The sequence below is a fragment of the Ixodes scapularis genome, unplaced genomic scaffold, assembly GCF_016920785.2.
Source record: "Ixodes scapularis isolate PalLabHiFi unplaced genomic scaffold, ASM1692078v2 PGA_scaffold8__174_contigs__length_109621045, whole genome shotgun sequence".
Lineage (NCBI taxonomy): Eukaryota > Metazoa > Arthropoda > Arachnida > Ixodida > Ixodidae > Ixodes > Ixodes scapularis.
In genome coordinates, this window is record NW_024609883.1 from 89,958,427 (window position 1) to 89,983,249 (window position 24,823).

Genomic DNA, 24,823 nt, shown 5'->3' on the forward strand with positions numbered 1-24,823 from the left:
CTGGCGAATTCGAACTGGTCTTACGGCACTTTTTTTTTTTCCTCATATAGATTAAACGCGAGCGAATCAGCCATACCTGCGTTATTCGCTCCAGCGTGGAACACCTGCGGGATCGTATTAAAATTCATGACTTCGCCAATTTAAATGACATCAAAATAAATGTACACATTATCGACGTACAATATACGTATGAACTCCAGATATCCGAGCCACTTGTGTTCCCAAGGGCCGTAACCAAGAAAGGCCTCTTGTTTCGAACAGAGAACCATCTGTGCGTATGGGATGAATGGAGAGGATTGAATCCTTTAAAAAAAAACCATGAAACGATTATCTACTTTTGCTAAATACTACTTAGAATCACTCGCTAAAGTTAATAACTAAATAAACTTGCCTTAGTTTTTTCTTCTAGGCAGTAGCAGTCGCCAAACGAATTCGAGAGATATGAGTATCGTTCATCGTCTCAACTCGTAGCCAGAACAAGCGGCCACGTGGCCTGGTGTCTATCCTATGCCGACAGCGTTAATCATGGCCACGCGCTGGGGTTGGCAAAGTGAAAAACGTTCAGGCTATTCTCATTACCGCAGTGGTTGGACAAGAGCCACTACCCAAGTGTCCGCCGAAGCATTGATTGTTATGAGCCGAAGTCGAGTTCTCACGCAGTTCAGGTGTCCAATTTCTGATCCGCGCTCGACTGTGGTCAAGCGGGTGGTTTCGATCACACAATTACCTCATCAAGTTTTGCGGAGGCAAGACTGAAAGAAATAGTTACAGTTTATCCTCGCGACAAAGAAGATTCTGAATAAGTGGCGGTCTGTGGGATTATATAGTTGGGTAAGACTAGGACTAGTATACGCCTCTGCAAACTAATGAACATTGCAACCACATATCGTTTCAAGACCCGTTTAATAGGATGGTAGCTTGCGCCATTTTTCCCCGGAACAGAGCGCTCGCATTGTTTTTTTATAGGGGAATACTACATCCATTCAAGGAGCTATTGTAGGAGTGGTCACAGAATACGAAAAGGCAAGGTGCAATTGAATTGCACCTACAAAGTGAACAAATGTCGTCAAAGTAACAATATCATTAGTTATTACATTCTTGATTTGCCTAAAGGAAGAAAGAAAATATGAAGAAATCATTTTTAAACATTGACTCTGTTAATGCTGGGCAATCATTCGTGAAGACCGGTATGGTACAATTCTTAAGCAATGGGAGCAATCTATATGATCTTGTACAGAGTTTTCACTCTCATTTCATGATTCTTATTAAAGGGAAGCTACGGAGCTTCTTGGAAAAAATGAGTTAGGAGTGAATTCTAGTGTATTTTTACCCCTTGAACCCGAATACCCAAACCATTTGCTGCGCAAGTATTGTTAAAAGCGAGAAAAACGCGAAAGACAGTCGCTGTCCGTGACGTCATCGACGGCTCTTTTGGCTGCCCAAGGCTAGGGAGGCGGGGCTTCAGTCCTATTTTGAAATTGCTCGTATGGCTCTCCGGCGCGTCGCATTGAAATACAATTTTGATATCTGTTAATCTAAAGGCTAAATGAACGCAATTCAAACGTTTTTTCTCAAATGTAGAAGTGCCCCATCTTCCCTTTAAGAGTTTTAATCTCTCAATTATAGCTTGTGTTTGTAAAGTCGGCAGCTGGGCTTTTTGCCTAATTCGGTGGATGATGATCTCGTATCGTAAGCGTTAAAAATAAACCGAGAAGGTATCTTTAGAATGCACTCTACATTGTAATTCAATCCTTAGTAAAGGGGTATTCACACGAGGGAGAAATCCCGGGGATTTGTCCCCGGCACGCGCGCATCACGGGATGAAAACGCGAGGCTTTTGCACATCGCAAAGCCTGACGTTTTCGTCGTGGGATGCGCGTGCCGGGGAGAAATCCCGGGGATTTCTCCCTCGTGTGAATACCCCTTAAAAGGGCACTACACTGAACTCGAGTAGTCAGTGTCACCACCGTGATTTGGCGTCACAAACTTTATAATGATTTTTTTTTTGACGAAGAACACTTTAAGGGGTTGCTTAAAAGAACTTTTTAGGGTGCAAAATATGGACAAACCCAAGAACCCCCAAAACCAAGGTCGCACTGCTGATGCATCATAAAAGTACAGTCTGCATACAGATTCAAATGAAAGTATCCGTGAGATCTGTGCTTCGAATGCAGCGTGGCAATGTGTTCAGGGGGGATACTTGACACGCGGCATTCGAACTACGGATATTGCGGTGTGAATGTAAGAGCAGAGTGACCTCGGCTTTAGCATTTAGACGTCTACGACGTTGACGTAGAGAAGGTCGGTGCGGGGAAGCTAGAACAATTCTGAGAAAGTTGCAGAATAAATCCCGAGGAGAAGAGGCATGTATGTTCCTTGCTGACTGGCATTACAATCGCTTCTGACTTATTCTCCATTCACACGACCGTAAAGGCCGGTTCACACATGCAGCGAAGCGCTAATGTAGCGCTTCTCACGTGTCGTCCGCTACTTATTGTCTGCCATGAACAACAGTATTGACGGTGCGACACAAAGCTGGTGAACGCTCCCGTCAGCACGCGCTTAGGGCGAGATCAGCGCTACGAGTGTAGCGCTCCGCTACATGTGTGAACAGGCCTTTAGGGTACCTTTAGCTAAGGGATCTTTATTCTCTGCGGCCAATCAATTAACGATCTTCCGCGCGTGGCGTGTGCTCGCGACCCAAGAGCACGGGCTGATTCGCCGATAGCAAAGGGACCTATGTGCCTTTATGTTGACCGTGTGAATGGGGTATTAGTTTACAAGAATGCGATGGCAGCGCATCAAATCGATCAGGGATCAATCACACGCAGCCTGTCTCGCTACTTCTTCCTCTTCTACTACAAAACCAAACTAGTCAAATCTCGATTCGATACGATACGGGCGCACCCATGTAAACGCAGCCTGTGATCTGAAGCGGACCGACAAAACGAATAAAAAAAGAAGAAAAGCAAACGTCGACACACACTAATTAGGGAAGGGCAATAGGAGGAGGTAGACATGATGGGAAAGGGGAGTGAGGTCTCTCCACAGACACGGCGGGGGGTAAATACCCATTTACGTTGGAGGTGCGCGAGACACAACGGGTTGGAATGTTGCTCGCCCAACGCATTCAGCTTTTCTCTTTTCTAATTCGTTTATTTATTTATTTTTCTGCTTTTCTCGTTGAGGCGACAAGTTCGCACCCGCTTTCACTCTTTCATCTCCTTTCTCTTAACCACTGCCACCGGTAAATGGTAACCTACACGCCCCCCCCCCCCCCCCCCCCCCCCCCCGGCAGTCTGCGCGCACTCGCCGACAGCAAAGGGTGCAACGTACAACTCAAAATAACAATCTGTTTGTTTTGTTGTTGCTACTCGTTAACCTTGTTCGAAAGGCTCAACGACTTTAGCCGGTTTACCCTCCGGCACGACCGATTCATCTATGGCATTCCGCGGAGGTCTGCCTCCTCTTTCTACTTTGTAGAGGGCGCTATAGGAGCACTCGTATGCCAATCCGAAATAGCGTTAGCGTCACGTGGCCTTGGGGACAGACGCAGCGATGCGCGAGGCGCGTTGTCACGTGACAGGTTTTCGAGGCTGGATTGGCTGGGATGGCTCGTGGCTTCCGTTGCGGTGCGTCGTAAGGTCAAACGAAGTGTACAGCCCTTGTGAGGTCCGTGCGGTACGTCAGACGGTCGGGCGTCTGCTACACCCGTTGGGTTTTCGTCTGCTTTTCCTTCTCTCTCTCTTTCCGTGTACCTCTATTCGTTTGATCGCTTTGTTTTTCTTGTGATGAGGGGGCGGTGAGCTTAAGATTGGAAGGAAAAGATTGGACACTCATCTCTGAACAGGGGTGAAGTGTGCGCTTACTTTCTCCCCCTCAAATGTTTTCTTTCCCTTTCTGTCTCTCTTTCTTTCTTTCTGTTTGATCACTGTACCAACCTTCACTCTTTGTTTTTGTCGGAATGAATTGGCTCTGGCAGAAGCCGCCTGCCGTATTCGCTTCGAAGCGTGCGTGTGTGCTACGTTGTTAATGGCCAGTTTTCACCTCCCTGTAAATCCCTGACGTTCACGCAAGCACGTGCCTCCTCCTTTTCCTCTTTTTTTTTTTTTTATTGCGTATCTTAGCGTTGGCAACGTTGATCAAGCTCACATTTTGGTGAAAGCTAAGGGCTCGTTCGACCAATCATACGACGGTCTTTCGCCACCTGATCACTCTCCTGCCCATCATACCCTTGCGCACAGAGAGAAGAGGGGTCAAGTGATGAAAGGCAGGCGATTGATTGGTGAGGCGAGTGGGTAGCTCCAACCGCACTGTCAGCTCAGGGTTGAACGAAGTATGTAGGTTTTTCAGGGTACTCCAGTTCTGAAGCCTCGTTCCAGAGCAGCGCCCTGGCAGTGAAACCGCTGTGACACTGGCCCAGGCTGCCAACCGAACAAAGGGGTTCATCCGTCTGCATCCATACAGATGCGTCGGCTCCAACGGGGTAAAAACTGGTTTTGCTGGAGCCGACGCATCTGTCGAACTCCATGCATGTGTGTAAATCGCCCTTGAACATGCCCGCGTAAGAAACTACCAAACGTCGGTTAAAAAGACTGGTGGCAAAAAAGCAGAGACGAATCACGGTAGGTGGACATCCGGAAAAATAGTTGCCTGAGGAACCCACTCCGACGCACTTATGTTATGTTATGTTTGTCACATCTTGTTGCAAAAGGAAAACTGATAGATCGCCATTATCATTACGGTCATCGTCATCATAACATGGCGACAATGCTCAATCGCATTCAAGCAGTGGCTCCTAAGTTGGACACTCGGCGACAAAGTCGGCAAGATAGCCGACTGTCTCCATTGGCCTTGGCCCTGGTCTATCGCAACGCGGCGCTGGCCAATCTCGACGGTCGACAATTTCGCCGACTTGCTCGCCGAGTGGGCCAGCATAGCAGGATGGGGAAACCTGGCTGAGCCTTCTCCTAGGCGTGCCGGCATTCTCCAAACAAGGACTATATTGATTAGGTTTTAGAAGCCCCCTGCACGCAGAAAGCGACTAAAAAAATTTAAAAAAAAACACGGCTGTTCACATTTCGATTAATCGTATTTTTCTAGCTCTCGAGATCGTCCGTGCGCACATCGTTCTCTTCTTATTACTTACTTTTTTCCCTGGCGACAACATGGCCGACATCAGCCAATAAGAAACCTTCATTCCTTCGTTTCGCACGTTGCAATGGACGCTCAGCAGTGCGATACTTCGGGAACATTGAGTGCATCTAGAGGCACCGACAACTAAAGAAACACGGGACGTGGCACGTCCCAAGAATCTTATTATCGCACAGCAGCCAATGACAATGCACCATCGAGGGATAAAATCGTCGGAGAACCGATCAGGACGCTGTGGAAGTATCAGCATATATAGAAGCCACGGCCTGCACTCCTCACCCTGCTCGTGAATATACGGGGATGACTACACTCCACACTAGAGAGTTTTAGTAAAACGTTTTTGCACATCACATACGGTGCGGTGGGCCCTCCGGTACGAACAGCGCATGCGCTATACACGTTTGCAAGTCCGGCTTCAGGGCGCTGCCATCTTGCCTGTCTGGGGTGCGCTGGGACCACTCATAATCCGATTACGAAGCCTTGTTAAGGCGTCGTAATCGGATTATGGCCGCTCCCGAGAGCGCACCCCACTGAGGAAGATGGCGGCGCCCTGAGACCGGACTTGCAAACGTGTATACCACAGAAGTCTCGCACATGCGCAGTTCGTACCGGAAGGCCCATACATCGGGCGTGCAAAAACGGTTCCCTAAAACATCTCCATCTCCAGCAGTGTTATTACGGCGCCTGGAACGCGTCTCCGACTGGTGTTGTTTAGCGTCCGTTCAGCCCGTGCACCGAAGTGGCAACGAATGACGTCACGAAAGCCGGAGTGTCACGCTGTCGGATGTCGCGATCCTGGCGGTTGGTCGTGGAAGTTCCGGCAAAACAGCACGAGCAGACGCGAGTGTCGCTGTCGTCGCGGCGGGTTCCGAAGCTTCCATGGACTGTAACGCTGGAGAGCGACCTTTGATAGAACGGGCGTCTGCCACATCAGCGTCGCTTCTGTGGCACCGCCAAGAGCACGGCCGGCGACAGCGTGACACCTTTATGACGTCATAAGGCTCAAATCGAATAATCACTTTTCTTTTTTGGACGCGGTAAACGCTTCAGTCGAACTAATTGGTGAGAAAGTCTCGTCGGATTGTTCCATACTACCTCTATGTTTTATCTTCGGCATAAAGTTCAAACACGCCTGCCGGAGATTAAGAAGTTACTCCTTAAGATTACTGCCAACTTTGAATTCCTAATCTAAGGATTTCATCGACGCTTTCTTGGCAAAGAAAAAAAAAGGAAGGAAAAGAAAAACCTCGTTTCTGCAATTGCATAAGCAAATGTTTTATGGCCACTACTGGAAGCCAAGTCGAGACTAGCCAATTTATTATTCTAGTTTGAAGGATTTCGAAATTCAAGAATGAAGCGACCCATACTAATTTGTAATCTCTTGTTTTTTTTGTTTTTTTTTTTCTACGTTTGCGAAGAGATTTACGACACACAAAGGAACGAATCTCTCGAGCGAGGAAACGAAACGAAATATTCCTTAACGTTCGGAAATAACGATGAAACATGACTGTCCGGGATTACCTTACTTTGGGTTGGTCCAACATGGCGAGAAATTTGTGACAGGCGCTTCTAGTTTACTCATCTGACCCCACTTGGCGTATTCATCTTTACCTTTTATGTCGTGTGCAAATTTCCGCCAGAAACAGGATGTGTGCCGAGTAAAAAAACAAAAACAAGAACATTAACCTCAAAGATAAACAAGGGTGAAATATTGAGTTTCTGGCAGTTGCAACATCCTGATAACATTATCAATCTCCCTTACCATTTCAGGGATGAGGACGATTCGTCACATGCGCACTCGTCAAAGGACGATTGGTCACAGGATTATTCGTCAAATAGGAACATTCGTCACAGGATGACTCGTCATGCGGGCAACTGGTCACATCGATCGGGCAGGAGACGATAGTAAATTGTAAATTTCAACAACTGCCCACATTCCCTCATGAGAAGTTTAACTCACGACTTCCCACTGTGACATAAACCAATGGTTAGAAAAACTAATCTTACAATACTCATCCGCTTTTCCTTTCATTAAATTACGGGTCTTCAGCAGGTTGATTTCAGTTGCTGGCTTGAACGACTAATCCGACGGCAGCCAAATCAATTTTTAGTTTTGCCTTGCATACACCTATTCGCGTAAACTAATACATATCGGAATTCTTTCTGCTGAATGTGTACGAGTACCCTTCGTGCAGCATCATGGCTCTACCTCTCTCTGTTGCGATCACCTCTATCCTGTTGAATGTATAGTCTGAGTACAAAAATTGTCGCTCCTATATGGCCTCCGCATTCACGTTCGGGACGGACCCAGAAGCTAAAACGTCTGTTATAAATACTTTGACCTTGAGAAGCGAAAGACATGCTAAGATAAGAGGTGACCCACTTAGTCATGCCGAACCAACATTCTATGTTCGGGACCGAACCAGAAGCTAAAAACGTTTGTTACAAATTCTTCGCCTTTTTGAAGCCAAAGACACACTGAGCTATGAAGTGAGCCACTTTGTCCGCCCGAACCAAATTGAACAATACATTTTTCGGGGGACGAACTATTGTGGGACCGGTTGGCCGCGTGACGAGTCATCCTATGACGAATGTTCCTGTGTGACGAATCGTCCTGTGACCAATCGTCCTGTGACGAGTGTGCATGTGACGAATGGACCGTATCCCACCATTTCAAAGGGATACTGTGAACAAAGGAGGGATATCAATACTTCTAAACAATTTCGCGGAAATCATCGCACGCATTTATATAGCCCATAGTGTACTTGGAGTGCAATATATTTAGGTACTTTCAGATATAAATGTGTTGTCAGTGAGTATAAGCATAAAACGTATCGTATTTTTAGTGTCTGATTCTCTACAAGACGCATCTAAGAATGGACTATCAGCTTTTGTGTTACAGGCACATAAGTTTTTACGCGTTGATTAATGTGCACTTTCCGCCTGGTGCAATGTTGTCACCAATACCAAAAACTAGATGAATTCAGAACGAAAAATAAACGCTTACTGAGGCGAACGTGCACCTGCAAACTTAAAGAGAACTTGTGCCACGCATCTCCCGTCAGCGACGGGAGGTGACGGACGCGAGGAAGCGCGTTACCGCTAGTTTCATACACGTGGCATGTTCAGAAATATGCTGAACAAGAACACTCGATGACAGCCGTGACAAGCGCTATTTGTTCATCATGTTCAACTTGTACCAACTCGCCCAGCTTATTAGCTTATTACAGCTTATTTCTTAGAAGAGTACATAATTAATAAAATAAAGATCCGGGATGAGCGGGATTATTTCTTAGAAGAGTACATAATTAATAAAATAAAGATCCGGGATGAGCGGGATTCGAACCCAAATCCTCTGCGTGACATCCCCGTTCGTTGCCAACTTCGCCACGCACGCGGCTTTTTTTTTTTTTTTTTTTTAGATTTGGACGATGACACAAGGCAGTGACACGCAATCGCGATGAAACACTAAAAGACCCCAGCCATCTTGGCTAATGTCGAACATGCTACAGGTCTTTGAGGGTAGACAACATCATCTGAAAAAGTGTCAGCCACTCAGGTGTAGGTTGCTGGTCCTTATAGAATTTCTCCGGAAAGAACATGTGCTAAACAAGGTACTTACGCGCGGGGCGGACATTGATATCCACATGGCGCACAGCCATGCGGCACGCCATATGCTTTGCAAGCCCAGCAGTAGGATCATGTCGTAGGGAATGTCATATTTCCCTTCTACCGCTCACAAACGTATGTCATGGGGCGTAAATGGAAGTTGTTTTTCTGAAGGTCTCTTGCAGGACGTTCTTAAAGAAGACCGCGTCCCAACAGTCTTGAAAAACTTGATCAACCGTGTCCTGCTTTCTGCACAGTATGCAGTTGTCAGACTAAGCTACTGGGATATTTTTTCCAACTAACCAGGATTTCACTAAGAATGTTTGACTATCACATTAAAACAAATTGTGTTATGCGATATTCACTTAGAAGAGACACGAATGTCCACTTAAAAGAGTTTGACGGATTCACAGATACAACCGGAAAGTTAATAGAGGATTTCTGTGATGCCCCGGACCTAGTGTTAGTTAATGCACAAGTAAAATGCGACGGTAAAAATAAGGTGGGAACGAAACAACTCACACTCAACAATAGACTACCGCCTCGTGTCCCACAAACTGTATGATTGCTAAGAAGTAATGAAATAGATGAGAAAGATAGAAAAAGCTTAGGAAGTAACCAGAAAATAATTAAGATTAAGTATGGCCCACCCGAACGAGATCAGCAAGCTGAGAAACTAGCGGGTAACCTGAAACTAAGTGAACCTCAAGTACGAAAAAGTATCTAAAAGTATTGAGAACATTGTATTGAAACAACCAGAGCGTATGAGGTTTTGATAGCAATTAAAAAAAATGAATTAGAAAAGCATCGCATTAAACAAAGGGGAAAGCAAAAACGAAGACACAAACCTAAAACGGGTCAAAGCAGCCATATAGCGGCGCCAAGAGACAAAAAAAAAAAAAGAAGAAGGATCCCTGGTAGCTGATAATAGCATCAAATTGGGAGAACCGTACAGGAACGGGAAAGAGAGACATCAGCTTTAATGCAGGCCAACATTGGGAGTGCAGGAGCGCAGTGGATAATGGAAACAAATAAAAAAAGATAACAATACGGCAAAAAGTTTTGGGAGCACATTAATTAAAGCGCAGGGGAGAAATACAGAGGGCTTCCGACACATACTGACCACACAGGAGGGGATAAGAGTAAAAGTGGGAAGAGGCAGGAGAAAATATTAGGTGAACAATCGAAGAGGTTTTCTCCCAGTTTGAGCAGAGGGGGCTGTGGACAGCACTGGCAGCAGCAGTGTAGGGGAGGACCAGAATTAGGTAACAGTGGAGATCGACTGCCACAAGGGAATGGAATAAAGCATAAAGTAAGGTTCCAGCAGAGCGACAAGCACGGTCGACATAGCCATGGAACTTATTCAGACAATAGGAAAAACAAGCTGATCGAAATTACGGCATGTTATTGATCAAATAATTTTGGGAAGAGAGGTCTCCAAGGGTTGGAAACTAAGTAAAATGAGACTAATATATAAAGGCAAAGGACACAAAGACAACAATAAGGCATATCGCCCTCTAACGGTAACTTCAGTTTTCTACAGATTAGCAATGCAGACAGTAAAGCGGAGAATGGAAGGATGGGCAGAAGATATCCAAATACTGAGTCATGTCTAAAAAAGATTCCGAAGAGTTAGAAGACTGGAAGATAACTTATTCGTCGCAGCATTTTGTTTAGAAATAGCGATGAAGAACCAAACTCCTTTGTGGTTAGGCCCGCTTCAGACGGAGCAGTTTCTCTCAGCAACTTAACGTCGCAACAACAGCAACACGGGCCGCCCGCGTTCACATGCAGCAACTATAATAATTGCTGCAGTTTGCTATCATCATCATTAAATTTTATTTTTCTTGCACTATTTAAACACACAGATGAGCGCTGTAAACGTGTTTTTACATATATAAATGGTGTTGAGAATGCTGACTCATCTTTCTGAAACGGTTTACTTCCACAAAAAAGATAAATTTCAAACCACAACCAAGACTTTTGTTTTGCATGATCACCGGCTCAGGGTATCACGTGAAAATATCGCGTCCCTGATTGGATGCTGCCGCTTCAAACGTATTTGAATTGCTCCGAGTTGCTCGCTTGTTTCGAGCCGGACCCGATATCAGCAATTCGTGTCGATCTAGGGAAAGCTAGGGAACAACCAGCCAGCAACCCCGAAATTGCTGCGAAAGTTGCCCCACCTCAATCGGGCCTAGCTTTTTTGGACCTCAAGGGAGCGTACGATAATGTGAACCAGGAAAAACTCTGGGGTAAGCTGAAGGAGTATAACTTAGATGCAAATTTGGTTAGGTTTCTTCAGCAAATGTACACAAACAATAAGGTAGTTATAGCTTGTAACATGGGAAGCAGAAACTGCACAGCTCGCAGCAATAAAAAATGAAAGACGTTTACAAATCTCTGTAATGCGAAACTAGAGCGCAGCTCTTGAGGAGGAGGGGGGATGTGTACGGAGGGGCGGTAGACCTCAAAGCAGCTTGCTTTAAGGTCTACACACTATTCTTCCAATCAGAGCCAATCAGACCTCGGTGTCGTTCTGACGTCACCACAACCCCCCTCCAAATGAAGCACACGAACTTCCACTCCGCACTGATCTGGCCGAGCACGATTCAGAACACAGCCTTAGCTTCGTCCAGCCACACTTGTGCCTATCTTAAATACTCTACTCGAGATACCGTAGCTTGCAAATACAATTCGTTTACAGTGTTTGCCTACTCTATCTTAATTACATTCCTCACTATCTTGTACCCAGTATCTCAAATACACTTTGCAACCTTCGAAAATATTTGTCGCCGGAAGAATTTACGGGACTGGGGATCGACGGACTCCAGGGCAAAGATGAACCGATTGCAGACTTGGAGGCAAGCGAGCAAACACAGGACAGGAAACTAGGAACGAGCAAAACGCAGTCTCCGAATGCCAACAAAAGACGAAATGGGTAGCCCTCCAAGTACGCCCTTTTTTATGTGTCCTTCTGTCCATTTTTTTTTTCTTGTTTTGAGTGACACGTTACGTTTGGAGCAATGTGCTGGTGACGTCATCGGAATTTTATACATTTGGTCTGAAGCTAGAGTGGTTCTGTCAGCGGAAGATTGTGACGCCAACGCTTGGTACGGTCACAATGGACCATTTCGGAAATCGCCGGTTCAGGGGGTTCTGGTATCAAAAGTGCGCGAACACGTTTTCACTGGTGAGCGCGAACACTTAGCCCCTTTTGGCTTCTATTCTTATATTACCAGCCTGCCGAGCAACTTCGAATGTAATTCAATTACTTTTTCAAAAGTAGTTCTACTTTTGTTGCGTATTTTGCACAACATTGGCTTCGACTGAAACAAGATTTCTTGGCGTATCTGGGAAACATCAGCACACTGTTCGACTTCAAATACAAAAAAATAAAAAAGATAAACAAGTTAAAGTTTGTCTGCAATTCTCCTTCAAATAAATGCGCCGTCCGCTTTTTTTTTTTTTTTTTTTTTGAATGGTTCCGCGTTTTGTCTGCTAACGTTTTACGCGCTTGCCAAGAAGCATTCCTTCCCTTGACCCAATTTCAAACAAACAAACAAAACAAAATCCAGAAACGGACCACAAAGGCAAACAAGAATTCACAAACGTCGGGAGTCTTACCCGAAATAAACGAGACCCGATCTTTAAAATAAGCCAAAAAAGTCTTAAGTAATACCGCTGAAAAAAAAAAAAAGAAAAAAAAAGAGTCATGGCCATTTCCGAAATAAGGATGCTATAAGTTACCTACGGTGGGTGTACGTATGCCACTGGGCAGGAACTATTTTATTGATGGTGTTATTGTTATTTCAGCTTTTTTCTTGGCTTTCGTTTCCGGGCCGACGACTGTAAGCCTTTTCGATATCTGTCAACACGCCATTTCGTTTTCTCTCTGCGTCAGTTCGTCTCGTTTCTTTTTGCATTTTTTTTTCCCCTTTTTTTTTTTTTATTATCCGAAACCAGTCCTTTGCTTTAGTTCCGCAAGAAAGAAAATTTAGAAACATTCAATGGAGAAAGTAAAAACTAAAACTTGAAAGCTTGTAGCTTGGTAAAAAGTAAAACCACATTTTCTTCTTCTTTTTTTTTTTTTTTTTACAGAACAAGAATAGTGGAAAAGCTTGAGGAGAGAAAGAGGAGGATGTGGCTACACTTTCGAGGAAACTAAGGAATAATCGTTTTCGTCCTGGTGTCAGAACAATTCACAATTCTTTCTTGCACTGCTATGGGCGACGCGCGCAACCAAAATCGTGTATAATGCCACCTTCGGATCTCTGACTCTCAGCTCCTCTGTAAATATAATTTTCGCGTCAATACACGCTGGCAACGGTCTTTAATAGGTCAGTAAGGTCTGGTGCGTTTCCGGGGCTAAGAAAACATCTAACGTTGGACCGGTTTATAAATCTGGGAAAAAAAATCGGAGGCCTCGAACTACCGACCTATGTCGTTCCTTTGTGTCTTTTCGAAGGTTTTTGAAGCTGTGGTGCACTTACATGTCTGGCAACATCACATTCGCATGTCAGCACGGCTTTCTTCCGGGTCGGTCCACTGTAACCAATTTGACTTGTTTTATGAATATCGCGGCACCCATTGTGAGTAAGCGAGGTCAGCAAAACATTTTCATACGTATTTCAAATGGAAAGTGTAGCCCATCGACGGAAATAAGATAAATGTCAGTCAGTTAACTTGGTCGGCGTTGGCTCTAAAAGGACGTGAAAGAGGTCCCTCAATTCGAACAAACAGTAAAAGTTGTAACGTAGACACCTTAAAAACGTTGTGTTTTAATGTTTTATCTCGATCTCATTATACAGGCGTCGGAGTAGCCAATTCAAATGTTGACGTAGATCCGCTCCCGTTGCGGCTTACCGACGGCAGGAAAGCGCGAGAGCGGAGAGAAAAACTAGCAAACGTGACGTCACCAAAGTTGTCAGATGACCCTTGCTCGCCCCTAAGCTGGCTCGGAGATGCCGTCAATGACGTCACGACGCTCCGGAAGGATAACAGGCGGCAGAGAGGATCGCCGCATTCCCAGCGGCAATCGCTTCACGTATTTCTTTCTTTTTTTTTTTTAATATAAATACGGTTTACGTGTACTTCTGCCCAAGATAAGTGCAATAACTGAGTTCACGGGAAAAAAGGTTATTCGGAGCGCAAGTTCGTCTGCTTCTTTTGCAGGTGTTGTGGTGACGTCAGAACGACGCTGAGCTCTGATTGGCTCTGATTGAAGGACAGTGGGTAGACCTCAAGGCAGCTTGCTTTGAGGTCTACCCACTATCCTTCAATCAGAGCCAATCAGAGCTCGGCGTCGTTCTGACGTCACCACAACCCCTGCAAAAGGAGCAGACGAACTTGCGCACCGCATAGTCTCACCGATTGCTCAACAAAGCGCGAGGCGTGGCTTAATATGTTAATTCAGGCTTCTCGCTTCGTGCTTGGCTCTTCGGTTTTCTTAGCGGCCATTGCTACAATCTCATTGGATTAGGGGGGGGGGGGGGGGGGGAGCGGTTATTTATTTATTTTTAGAGCCTACCAACGGCCAGAGGACGATAGAGCTCCAAGTCACAATACAAGGGTGAAAGCGACAAAACAAATAAATCCAGAAAACGACCCGACGACAACGCACTATATCAGATTATAAACGCTTCTCTTGAAGGATGTGATGTCATCATTAAAAAAGTCTAGGCGCGTATCATATGATTAAAATTTTTCTGTATCCGAACTACAGGAGAAAAACAATTCCTTGGATTAACGGCAAACGTGCGGTTGTTGCGAAAATGTCCAACAGGCACATTTAGATTGATGCAAGACACAATAAAATGATAGTCATCATACCCATGCCAACACTTGAACAAAAATATGAGATCACTTCCTGACGCGTCTTGTTTTTAACTCCATCAGTTGTAAGCGATTGAGCACATTCACATATGAGTAGGGCTCGGACAGGTCTTGTCTTGCGTGAAACGTACGTGCAAATCGTTTTTGGACACGCTCTAACGTCGCTGCAGCAATGGCACTGTAAGGTTGATCCAGACAACTGAAGCAAAGTCTAATATCGGCAAAATAAGGCTTCTGTACAATACAAAAAAACAAAACATAAAGGATTGCGAAACACAGAACTAAGGCGAGTAACAATGCCCAACAATTTAAAAGAGGCTGACAGGATCGTTACAACATGACTGTTGAAGGTATGCTTGGGAGAAAAGCGTGTTGGTTCAAGTGATGAATGAAGAAAGAATAAACAATTAACACTGGGACAACTCAACCACATCTTTCAGCTTTTCATCCAGCATTTCGGAAAGCTGAACCGCTGAAGTTCAGCTTTTCATCTAGCATAACGCCAAAATTCCGCTGAGATGCTCGGGACGTTATATTTCACCAGTTTTTGCCGGAACGTGTATTTTATCCTTCTTTCTTCCTTAATTACTTGAGAGTATTCCAATTAAAAGTAGAAGCTTCTGGGGCCGTTTTGGGGGGAGGGGGGGGGGGGGGGCATACTTAGCGTTTTTGAATCTTGGATCGTGCGGTAAAATGCGGAATTAAGTGCACCTCGCGAACTGGAGAATACAAATTGCAGAAAGCAGGAAAAATATGAGAACACTAAAAACGGCAATTTGAAGAAAAAGAAGAATATAAAGCAGGAAAAAAAAAACAGTGAAATTGTTAGATTGTTACAAGGGAAACTCAGATAAAGATAATGTCTTTCCGTTTCCTGCAAGTAGCAAAACTATATTACAAAAAGTATTAAAACCGTAAAAGTAATGAACACACAGAAATATGTCGGAACAAGATGAGAATCAAAATGAATGTTACACACGCAAAAAAAAAAAAGAAAGCATACGCGAACCGCGAACACCGAAGAGCCGTGCTATATAGTGTGATTAAAAAGAGAGAGAGAGAGTGTGTGTGTTCCGACAAGAAGAGATACGAGAGCAGCCTTTACAAAAACGCAGAAACGAGATAGAAGCATTCTCTCCGAAAGGTTCTCGAATTTCAGTGCTGTGTTCAAGAATGCCGTGATCAACTACAGAAATCAATGTCAAAATAGGATCATAAAAAAAAAAAAATCGGGAGAGAAACAAAGTTTTTGGAAACTTGAGCGAAAATTTAAACACGCAGTTATCGCCTTACGCTATTTCCGAAGAAAAAGAAAAAGAGCGATAATGAATTTATTACACCGCGCGTTTCTTAAACTCTCAGCGATTATAAAAGCATATCGGCGACTTCTGTGCGAAGAGTCGCGAATACTGCGGTAACGATACAATATAGGGCGTTTCTAATACCGTCCGGTTTTCCAGAAATTCTTCGCGCGGGGTATTCAGTATGGAGTAGCCTTCACGTTTGACGTTTCACGGCACCGGTATTACGGTGACGATGCGCTTAACCGTTCTAATAACGTTCGATTTTCCGCAAATTCTTCGCGTGGGGGATTTAAGTGGGGGTACGCGGCACGTTTGCTCACCAGCAGTAGCGGTATTACTGCAACGAAACGAAAAAGTGTTATAATCTAGGGTTTATCATATCGTTACGACGACTCCGATACCGATACTCGACACTCCGCCGACGCCTTTGGGCATACATCGTATCGTTATCGGGTATCGTTATCGGTGGTATCGGAACGATCTACTCAAACCACCCGTTAGGGAGCTTTTGTAGATCGCGTTTCCACCTACACTAAACCCTCCGCAACAAATAAGTCGCTACTGCGCCTGCGTCCCGATGGCCTTTACTGTAAGCTCCGGGTATCGAGCGGTGAACGTTTTCACTATGCACTCCTTGAGCTGCACGGCGATCTATAACCCGGCCGCGGCAGGTCCTGGAAGGAACAGCCGAGCTGAACTCCTTCGAATTTCAAGTAACACTGAACTTCGCGAACACCCCGTCGCCTTTGCTGCGCTAATCGAGGTAACCGCCATCTTGAAACTGGTGCTGGTTCTCGCTGGGCCCGAGATTTCCCGAGAGCTTCTCGCAAAGCCCTCTAGCCCGCAACGCAAAACCCCCGGCGTGCGTGCGTACGCAATACGCTAGCCCTCCTATTGCGTTCTGAGCATGCGCACTATCAATCCGCAATTTCTTTGCGTACGCGAAGCTTTAGTCTACGGTCCGCTAAAACTGTCTAATATCGTTCGTTTTACGGACACTCTTTGCGTGTGGTGCTCAAGTCAGAATAACCGGCCGATTTGCTGTCCGTCGGCGACGCTAAAAAACATCCCGCTGAACCAAAAAAAAAAAAAAAAAAGGCGAACATTTGAGTCGTTTGAGACTTTAAACTGAAAGCGATGACTGCTGCGCAGAAAGGCACAAAAAGGGAAAGTCAGTGTTTGGAGCCGCTATCAATTGTGTCTTCAAAACACAAGCCGAAAGAGCAACCTAATAAGGAAAAAAATTGCATTCTCCTCTCATTTTTTTTTTCTTCCTCCTCAAGGTCGCGTCCCGCACATATACTATATGTATTATATTACACACATAAAAAACGTTCTTCCTTCCTAACGGTCGGATTTACGTCCCCTTAGGGAATACTGCCCGTTTCGCATGATAGTCTTGTTTGTACTACTCTTAGATTGTCGGGGGCGAGCTTCCTTTCTGTCGCGTTTCTCGTCGCAGGCTTTTTTGTTCGATTTCATAATACGGGCAATGTTTTTGTTTTTTTCAATGCCGAACTTAAATGTTTTATTGCAACAAGTTCGTGCCGTTTTGACTAGCGACTGTTGCCAATTTTGCCTTCTTTCTTTTCTTCACTCCCACACACTCTTTTTTTTTCTGTTTGATATTTCTTGTTTGCTTCAATCTCGGGAAATTTGAGCAAATCACACGTTTCTGGAGAAGGATCAAATTCCTAAAAGAGGGACAGAACGACTCGAGTTTGAATTGAGCTTGAGTGGGCCCCACGATAAAACTGACAAGGCGTTTCTTTTTTTTTTTCTAGTATTTTCCCTCCGATTTCGCTATACTGTATCACATCTCGCGCATTTCGGCTTCCCTTGTTTGATCCGTGTTACGCGGTCCTTTAGACCTTGAAGGGCGTCTTTTGTAAGTGGCACGTTCGAGAGCAGAATGTATCTATATATATATATAGTTACTGATAGTTTAAGAAATACAGGCAAACGTGTCCGAGTTCCCAACATTTTCACGCGAAACACTCTCCGGCTAGTTTCTCCGTATTTTATGAAGCCGCATTTCGTGAAGCCATGCCTTCTGACGTCACATGCCTTCATTGCGCATTCTCCCTACGCGGCACGAAGTAGTTCTAACGAGATTTGGTTGTCGAAGGAAAAAGCGATGCTTTCGACATTTGGAACGTGTACATCTTGATGAGATAACATATATCTAATCTGCAATTTACTTACATATATCTTAATAATCCACATAAAGGGGGAATTAGTAATGCTCCGCGAGGAGTCGGACTTTTTTCACTACGGTTCATGAGGTGAAAACGGGTACAGATTTATCGGAAAAATTGAAGTCACGTGACCTCCAGACCAATTCAGTTTTCTTGCTAAATTTAGCGGGAAAATAACGTCACATGACTTCTTGTCTCGTTAACTATACAGAAATTCAGTTTCCCCGCTCGAGTTAGCGAGAAAATTGACGTCACGTGACATGGTGTCGCGTGACCTGTACTGAAATTCAGTTTCTCCGCTAGATTTAGCGGGAAAAGGGACGTCACGTGACCTACACATAAATTCAGTTTACCCGCTAAGTTTAGCCAGAAACCTGACACGTGACCGGCCGCAGCCCGTCATTCGTCATAGTCTATGGACAAGAAGTCGTCTGCTTTTTGCGCAGTAGTTGCTGTGACGTCAGAACGACACCGAGCTCTCATTGGCTTTGATTGAAAGGATAGTGGGTAGACCTCAATGCTAGACACCTTGAGGTCTACCCACCATTGCTTTTTTTTTTTAAATCAGCGAATAAGAGCGCGGAGTCCTAACATCATTGTAACCCCTGAAAAAGAAACCAAGAGCGTTTCACGTAGCAAGAGAATTTGACTGTAATTTGCCCCGAAATTTTATTGTTAGCTCTTCAGCCAATCAAATTTCGTCATTAGCTGATAAGAACGGCGAAGAACCAATCACGAAGCAGGAAGGCCACACCCTCCGTTTCTTCGGCTGTCTCTGATAACAGTGCGCGCATGTTGCAGTGCTTGCGCATGTCGGCGCGTTTGAGTGTGAAGCCAAGTGCACACTGTTAGAGGGGAACTCCGCCGATTTCTTCATGGTCTCCGATTTGCTTGTAATTTTACTAAACTCGCCAAACAACATCGCCAAAATAGTATCCCAAATATTAGGTCAAAATAATTTTTTTTCACGAAGTTATTGAATTTACAATTTTGGTCCTCACCGTGTTTTTCAAACTGGAAGTCTCTACTGGCAACAATGAAAAAGTGACGTCATTGGAAGTGCAGGGGTTCACTCTTTGGACTGTAGAATTTGTTCCCAACTGATTTGAAGCAGTTTCATGGTGTCAAATGAATGCTTTGGAAGCTCGCTCCACTCCCCGCGCTCCATCACGGAACAAATGATTGACATATTCTATTTTTTAGACTGCTCGCCCGACTGGCAAGCTGACCTTCCAATGACGTCACGGCCCTGAAAAGGGCGGGTATATTTGAATGTTTGTTTTTGCATGATTTTCATTTGCCGATTTCGCAATAACTATTATGAATTTCACGATACTAAATAGCATACCAGAAAGGGTAAAGGCCGGGGAGTCAGAAAATATAGTTAGTTGAGGTAGCTCAAAAATCGGTGGAGTACCCCTTTAACACATCATATATATACAGGAAGCTTCCGAGAAACGAGGACCGGGTTTTTCGGCCTGGGTAAATCAACTTTGCATCGCAGAAATCTCTAACTCCATGAGAATGTGACGCTGGTGGTTGGGATGGACCCCGACGTTAACTGGATTTAGATATAATTGGGAGAAACAAAATTTCGCTATGAGCCGACGTCCAATTAAGCCTAATGTGGGCAGAACAAAACAAACAAAAAAATTGCAGTATGGGCGCCTGTATTATATATTTCAGTGAAAAAAAAAAAACTTTTTTTCCCCTTTTTGCCGACGAGCGTTTTTTTTTTTCACTTTTGCAGCCAATGCTTGGTGCCAATTGCAGCGAATTAAATTCTGCAATTGGCACCAGTGATAATAATTTACACACTTTTGATTGCCATGATTTTACGCGCGTTTGAAATTAGGTCATTAGCAGAAAATTATATTATCATCGTAAACCTGAGGCACGGCAAAATAAAAAAAAAACGAACAAAACAAGAAGTGTGAATTTTATTAGAGTTTGAAAAACTGTGTATTAAATTATCTTAATTGTAATATTATTATTAATAATACAAATTCTGGCAATGTAGGCCCCCAATAAACGCCACGATCAGAGAAATACGCCATTTAACCATAATATTCTTTCCAGAAATGTCTCATTTAGTTTTCTTTTTAGCATATAAAAAACTGTCATAGTTACCAAGATTGACAAGGAGTCAAACACTGGATGTAATATAAAACCCTTGCGTCAGGCGTTGCTTCAAAAAAAGCAGACACAAGCTTATGTTGCTGTTGTTGCTTTTTCTTTAAGAGATTCCGTCTTTGGTTTTTTGTAGTGAGCACAGCGTTTGTTAATTTAAACGTTTTGTGAACATATTCTAGACTCATCGCCCGTAGTGATATCTTGTAAAATGTGGATTGATTTTGTTATTCTTGCGCTGGGAATAATGCTAAAAGAATTAATCATCTAAATACCCAGAAACCCATTAAAATGACCGCAGGAAGAACACACAAATATCAGCACTTATGTTCTCAGCATGTACAATATTCGATGTTACCTCCAAGGTGTATGAAAGACCTTGTATTTAAAGGGACACTGAACTCTCCGAAATATATTTAAGTGCCTGAATCGGACACGTATTTCACAAAATAAAATTTCCGCGAACAACTTCTTTAGTTCAATAGTTACACTGTGAGTCTCTGTTTGAGTTACGAAAGAATCCGAAACTAGCACCTATACCAAGAAATTAAATTAAAAAATGGAGGTTGTTTCGGTTTCATTTTAGAATTAAAACGTGACTTTTGGCATAAATATTACGCTAAACACAGATTTCTTCTCTTTTTTTTCAGGATCAAGAGGTGGCCTGCACTCGCAGCACTTCCTCGTACAAGCAGGAATAATTTGTGCCGCTCAATGAAGTCAGCACACTAGACAGGCTCAGGAGCTGGTTATAGCCACCACGCATGACCCTCACCACTCTAACACCCATGTTGAGAAACGAGTGACGCCACCTATAGGGAATTGGAGTCGCGAATATACGCCAATTGAACTCCCTGACGTCACACCCCTGCGGTGGCGCTGTTGTTGTCACGGCGCATTCGTAGACGCCTCACTTCTCTCGAGCCTGGTGTGTGCGCACTCGTTGTTTACAACGGAGCCCGCAGACGCGGGCTTCGTTGTAAACAGAGTGTTAAGTGCATACCGTGTCTGTCTGTATACTGGAAGTTTTAGCTAAGGCTTTCTTAAAATCCTCTAAAAATAGGGGGGTGGAAAAGAAGAGAAACCCCTTGCGGGAACAAACTGCCGGCCACGGCGAACGTCGAGGATTGCAATAAACGTACGGTCCCGATGAGAAACGTGCTAAGAATCATCGGAAACCGCTAAATAAACTCAGGTTAGAAAGTTATATGACAAAAACAGTATTTTATTGCGTTTAAAAAAAAAAAACGCTCAATTTGTAAGCGTTTTTAGGTTTCGGTTTCTTTTCGGAGCACATCTTTGCGCCCTGCGGTCCTGCTCTCTGGCGGCGGATGAGCGAAACCACCGCCTTGCCTCAATCGCTGGATGGAGGGAAGTATGGCGGACGTATGTTGGCCGCATCGGCCACTAGGGTGGGGAGCGGGAGCGCTGGCGCAAAGATGCGCTCCGATAGGAAACTGAGACCCTAAAAACGCGTCCAAATTTCGTGTTTTTTTTTTTTTTTCAGAAGTTTGTGAAAGGTTTTTACTTTTGTACCTTTTTAAGTAAGTGGTTTGTGATGATGGGAAACAAGTTTCCCAATGGGACAATATTTTTAGTTCCACCATTTAGGAAGTTAACTAATGAATTTTAGGTTATAAGGGAGTTTTAGAACAACGTACGCAATTTTAGCGCTAGATTTGGCGCTCGCATTACCGCACGCTACGCAAGAGAGTTTTAGAATAGCGTTTCTTCGCCGCGACGAAAAAGGCCAAGCATCTCGCGCTTGCAACTCCACCAAGATAATCACAATTTTTATTTCACACACGAAATGCTGTAACTTCATACAAAAAAGAAAAAAGACAAGTGTCTTTTGTCCAAAGTAGCATTTTAGATTTGTTTAAACATGAGAATGCGACGCGAGCGGCCGACCGGTCGTGTCCGCCTGCGTTCCCTCGGCAAGAGAGGTCTCGTGTACTGACCTTCACACACCGTACTTTCGCGGAGAAATGTTCGCGCGTCGCAAGCATCAAGTTGCCGGTGATTGTTGCCCACCTTACTCGGTTTTCCGAACCGGGTGCAATGTCGTCTCGTATTGAAAATCGCATCGCGTAGATGCCGCCAATGTCGCGCTCACGACGTCGCCAAAGCGGTCGCAGCCATGGGCCTGGGAGCCGCCATTTTTTAACTCTGCTCGTCTTGGCTGTAGCCAACTTCTCGTTACGAATCCACTTTGGAGGAGCGCAAAGACTTTTTGCGTACGCACGCAATTTCCAAAAAATAGCGTTCGCAAAGCGCAAAACATGGTTAGCGTTCGGCGCACGCGCAGGGGCGACGGTGCTATTGTTTGCGTACGCAAGGCTTTAGCACGCCCTATTGTAAAACTTCCTATTAACTAATTAGTATGTTTATGTTGTTGTTTTTTGCAATTCTTGAAGTTCGCCGTGGCCGACAGTTTGTTCCCAGAAAGAGATATTTTTTTTGTCAACCACCGTATTTTTTGTGATTTTTTACAGCCTTCGCTGAAACACCCTGTATAAATAGGGAGTTTTGGTAGACCGCGTTTCCCCCTTCGTTCAGCCCTCCACTACGAAGAAGCCGCCACTGCGCCTGCGCGCCCATGGCCTTGACTGTTGAGTTCCGGGTACTGTAGCGGGTTGCGGATATCGTTGCGGCACGGCGGAAACAATCTACGAAAACTCCCTAATATGTATGTGTGAACGGTGAATGTGTATAATGCGTGAACATGTATAATGTGTGAATGTTATTAAAAATAAATGCGTGCTTCCGTGCCAATTCACACACGGTTGTTTTCTTGCTTACCGGGGAACAAGTGCGTTTTCGTGTACATACGTTCCTGTCAGTGTAGATAATATACCGGATGTTTTTGTGATTATTTTGAAAGATATTTCCACGCTGAAAGGTGATCGAGAAAAAAAAGAGCAGCAACTCAATTTGGGAATAAGTGCCAGCAACGGTGGGGGTAGGGAATTCCAAGAAACCACACTAATTAGTGAAATAATTACCTATGCTTTACGTATTACCTTTTTAAATTAGTGAAAATAAACATATGGTTCAAAGAGGAACTCGCTGTGAGTCATTGAAAAACACTAAAATAGTCTATTTTGGGAAGACTCCAAGTGCGTGGAAAGCGGAAGGATGCGCTTGAAGACCGACGACCAGCTCACCCTTCCCTCTTTTTCCCCGCTTTCTCCTCTCCCCTTTTTACTGAGTCCACCGTTTCCTGTTTCTCCTCTCCCATGGTGATTAGGATCTTCTGCCTTGCAGAATCTTGAGTCTGGTCGTCGGCCTTTAAGTTCCGTTGTGTGCAACAGTTGGAGGGCTTACAATGCGAAAGCGCGGATGATTTTTTTAAAGTTATTTTATTTTCGCATCGCCAGCCTTCCGCCTGCTGCCCGAGTGGGAACCTTAGCGCACCCCCGCGTCTCCCTTGGGTGTGCTTCGAGTCTTCCTGACATTATTTCGGGGTTCTTGATGACGTTCGGCAAGTTTCTCATTGGAACCACATGTTTATTTTCACTAATTTGAAAAGGTAATAAGTAAAGTTTAGGTAATCACTTTGCAATCTTTTTTGTGTGATCCTTGACGTTTGTCGTGGCAGCCAGTTTTCCCTAAAACAACAGTTTTTTTCTTCTCAACCACCCCATCAGTAGGTTTTTTTTTTAAATATTTGCAGAAACGCTTGGTGCGTGAAGTCCATTGCTGGCATGCACATAGTCTGCTTAACCGTTGATCTAACCATTGATAATTCAACCTATCTATCTATCTATCTATCTATTTATCTATCTATCTATCTATCTATCTATCTATCTATCTATCTATCTATCTATCTATCTATCTATCTATCTATCTATCTATCTATCTATCTATCTGTCTGTCTGTCTGTCTGTCTGTCTGTCTGTCTGTCTGTCTGTCTGTCTGTCTGTCTGTCTGTCTGTCTGTCTGTCTGTCTGTCCGTCTGTCTCTCTCTCTCTCTCTATCTATCTATCTATCTATCTATCTATCTATCTATCTATCTGTCTATCTATCTATCCGCCCGCCCGCTCGCCCGCCCGCCCGCCCGCCTGCCTGCCTGCCTGTCTGCCCGCCCGCCTGCCTGCCTGCCTGCCTAATCTTTCTTGTTCGTTCTCTATCTATCTCTATATCTAAACCTACCTACTCGTAAATCTATATACTCATAAATCAATCAAATTACTTTTTCATCTCTTTATCCCTATTCCATTATAGTGTACATCTCTCCCTCTGAACACCCGTGCGTCGTTAACGTTGTCTGTCGATGCACGTTGGCTGGCTGACAGCTTCGTGCGATTTCGCCGTAAACAAGAGGCGGGCACTTTTACCGGGTCGGCGTTTATGTATATGCGCGCGGGTATCGATAGAACTCACGCGCGAACAGCGTCCTTCGGCGACGCTACTCTGGTGTATAGCGAGCCTGTCTCGGCCTTCAAAGGCCGTAAAACGTGTTTAATGGCGCATCGTCTCTGTCCTAGTCCAAGAACGTTCCGACGGCCACTTTCGATCACTCGGATTAATTAGATGTCGAAAGAAACAACCCGGAAAGAAACACAAAACAAAACCTATCGTGCGCGTTTT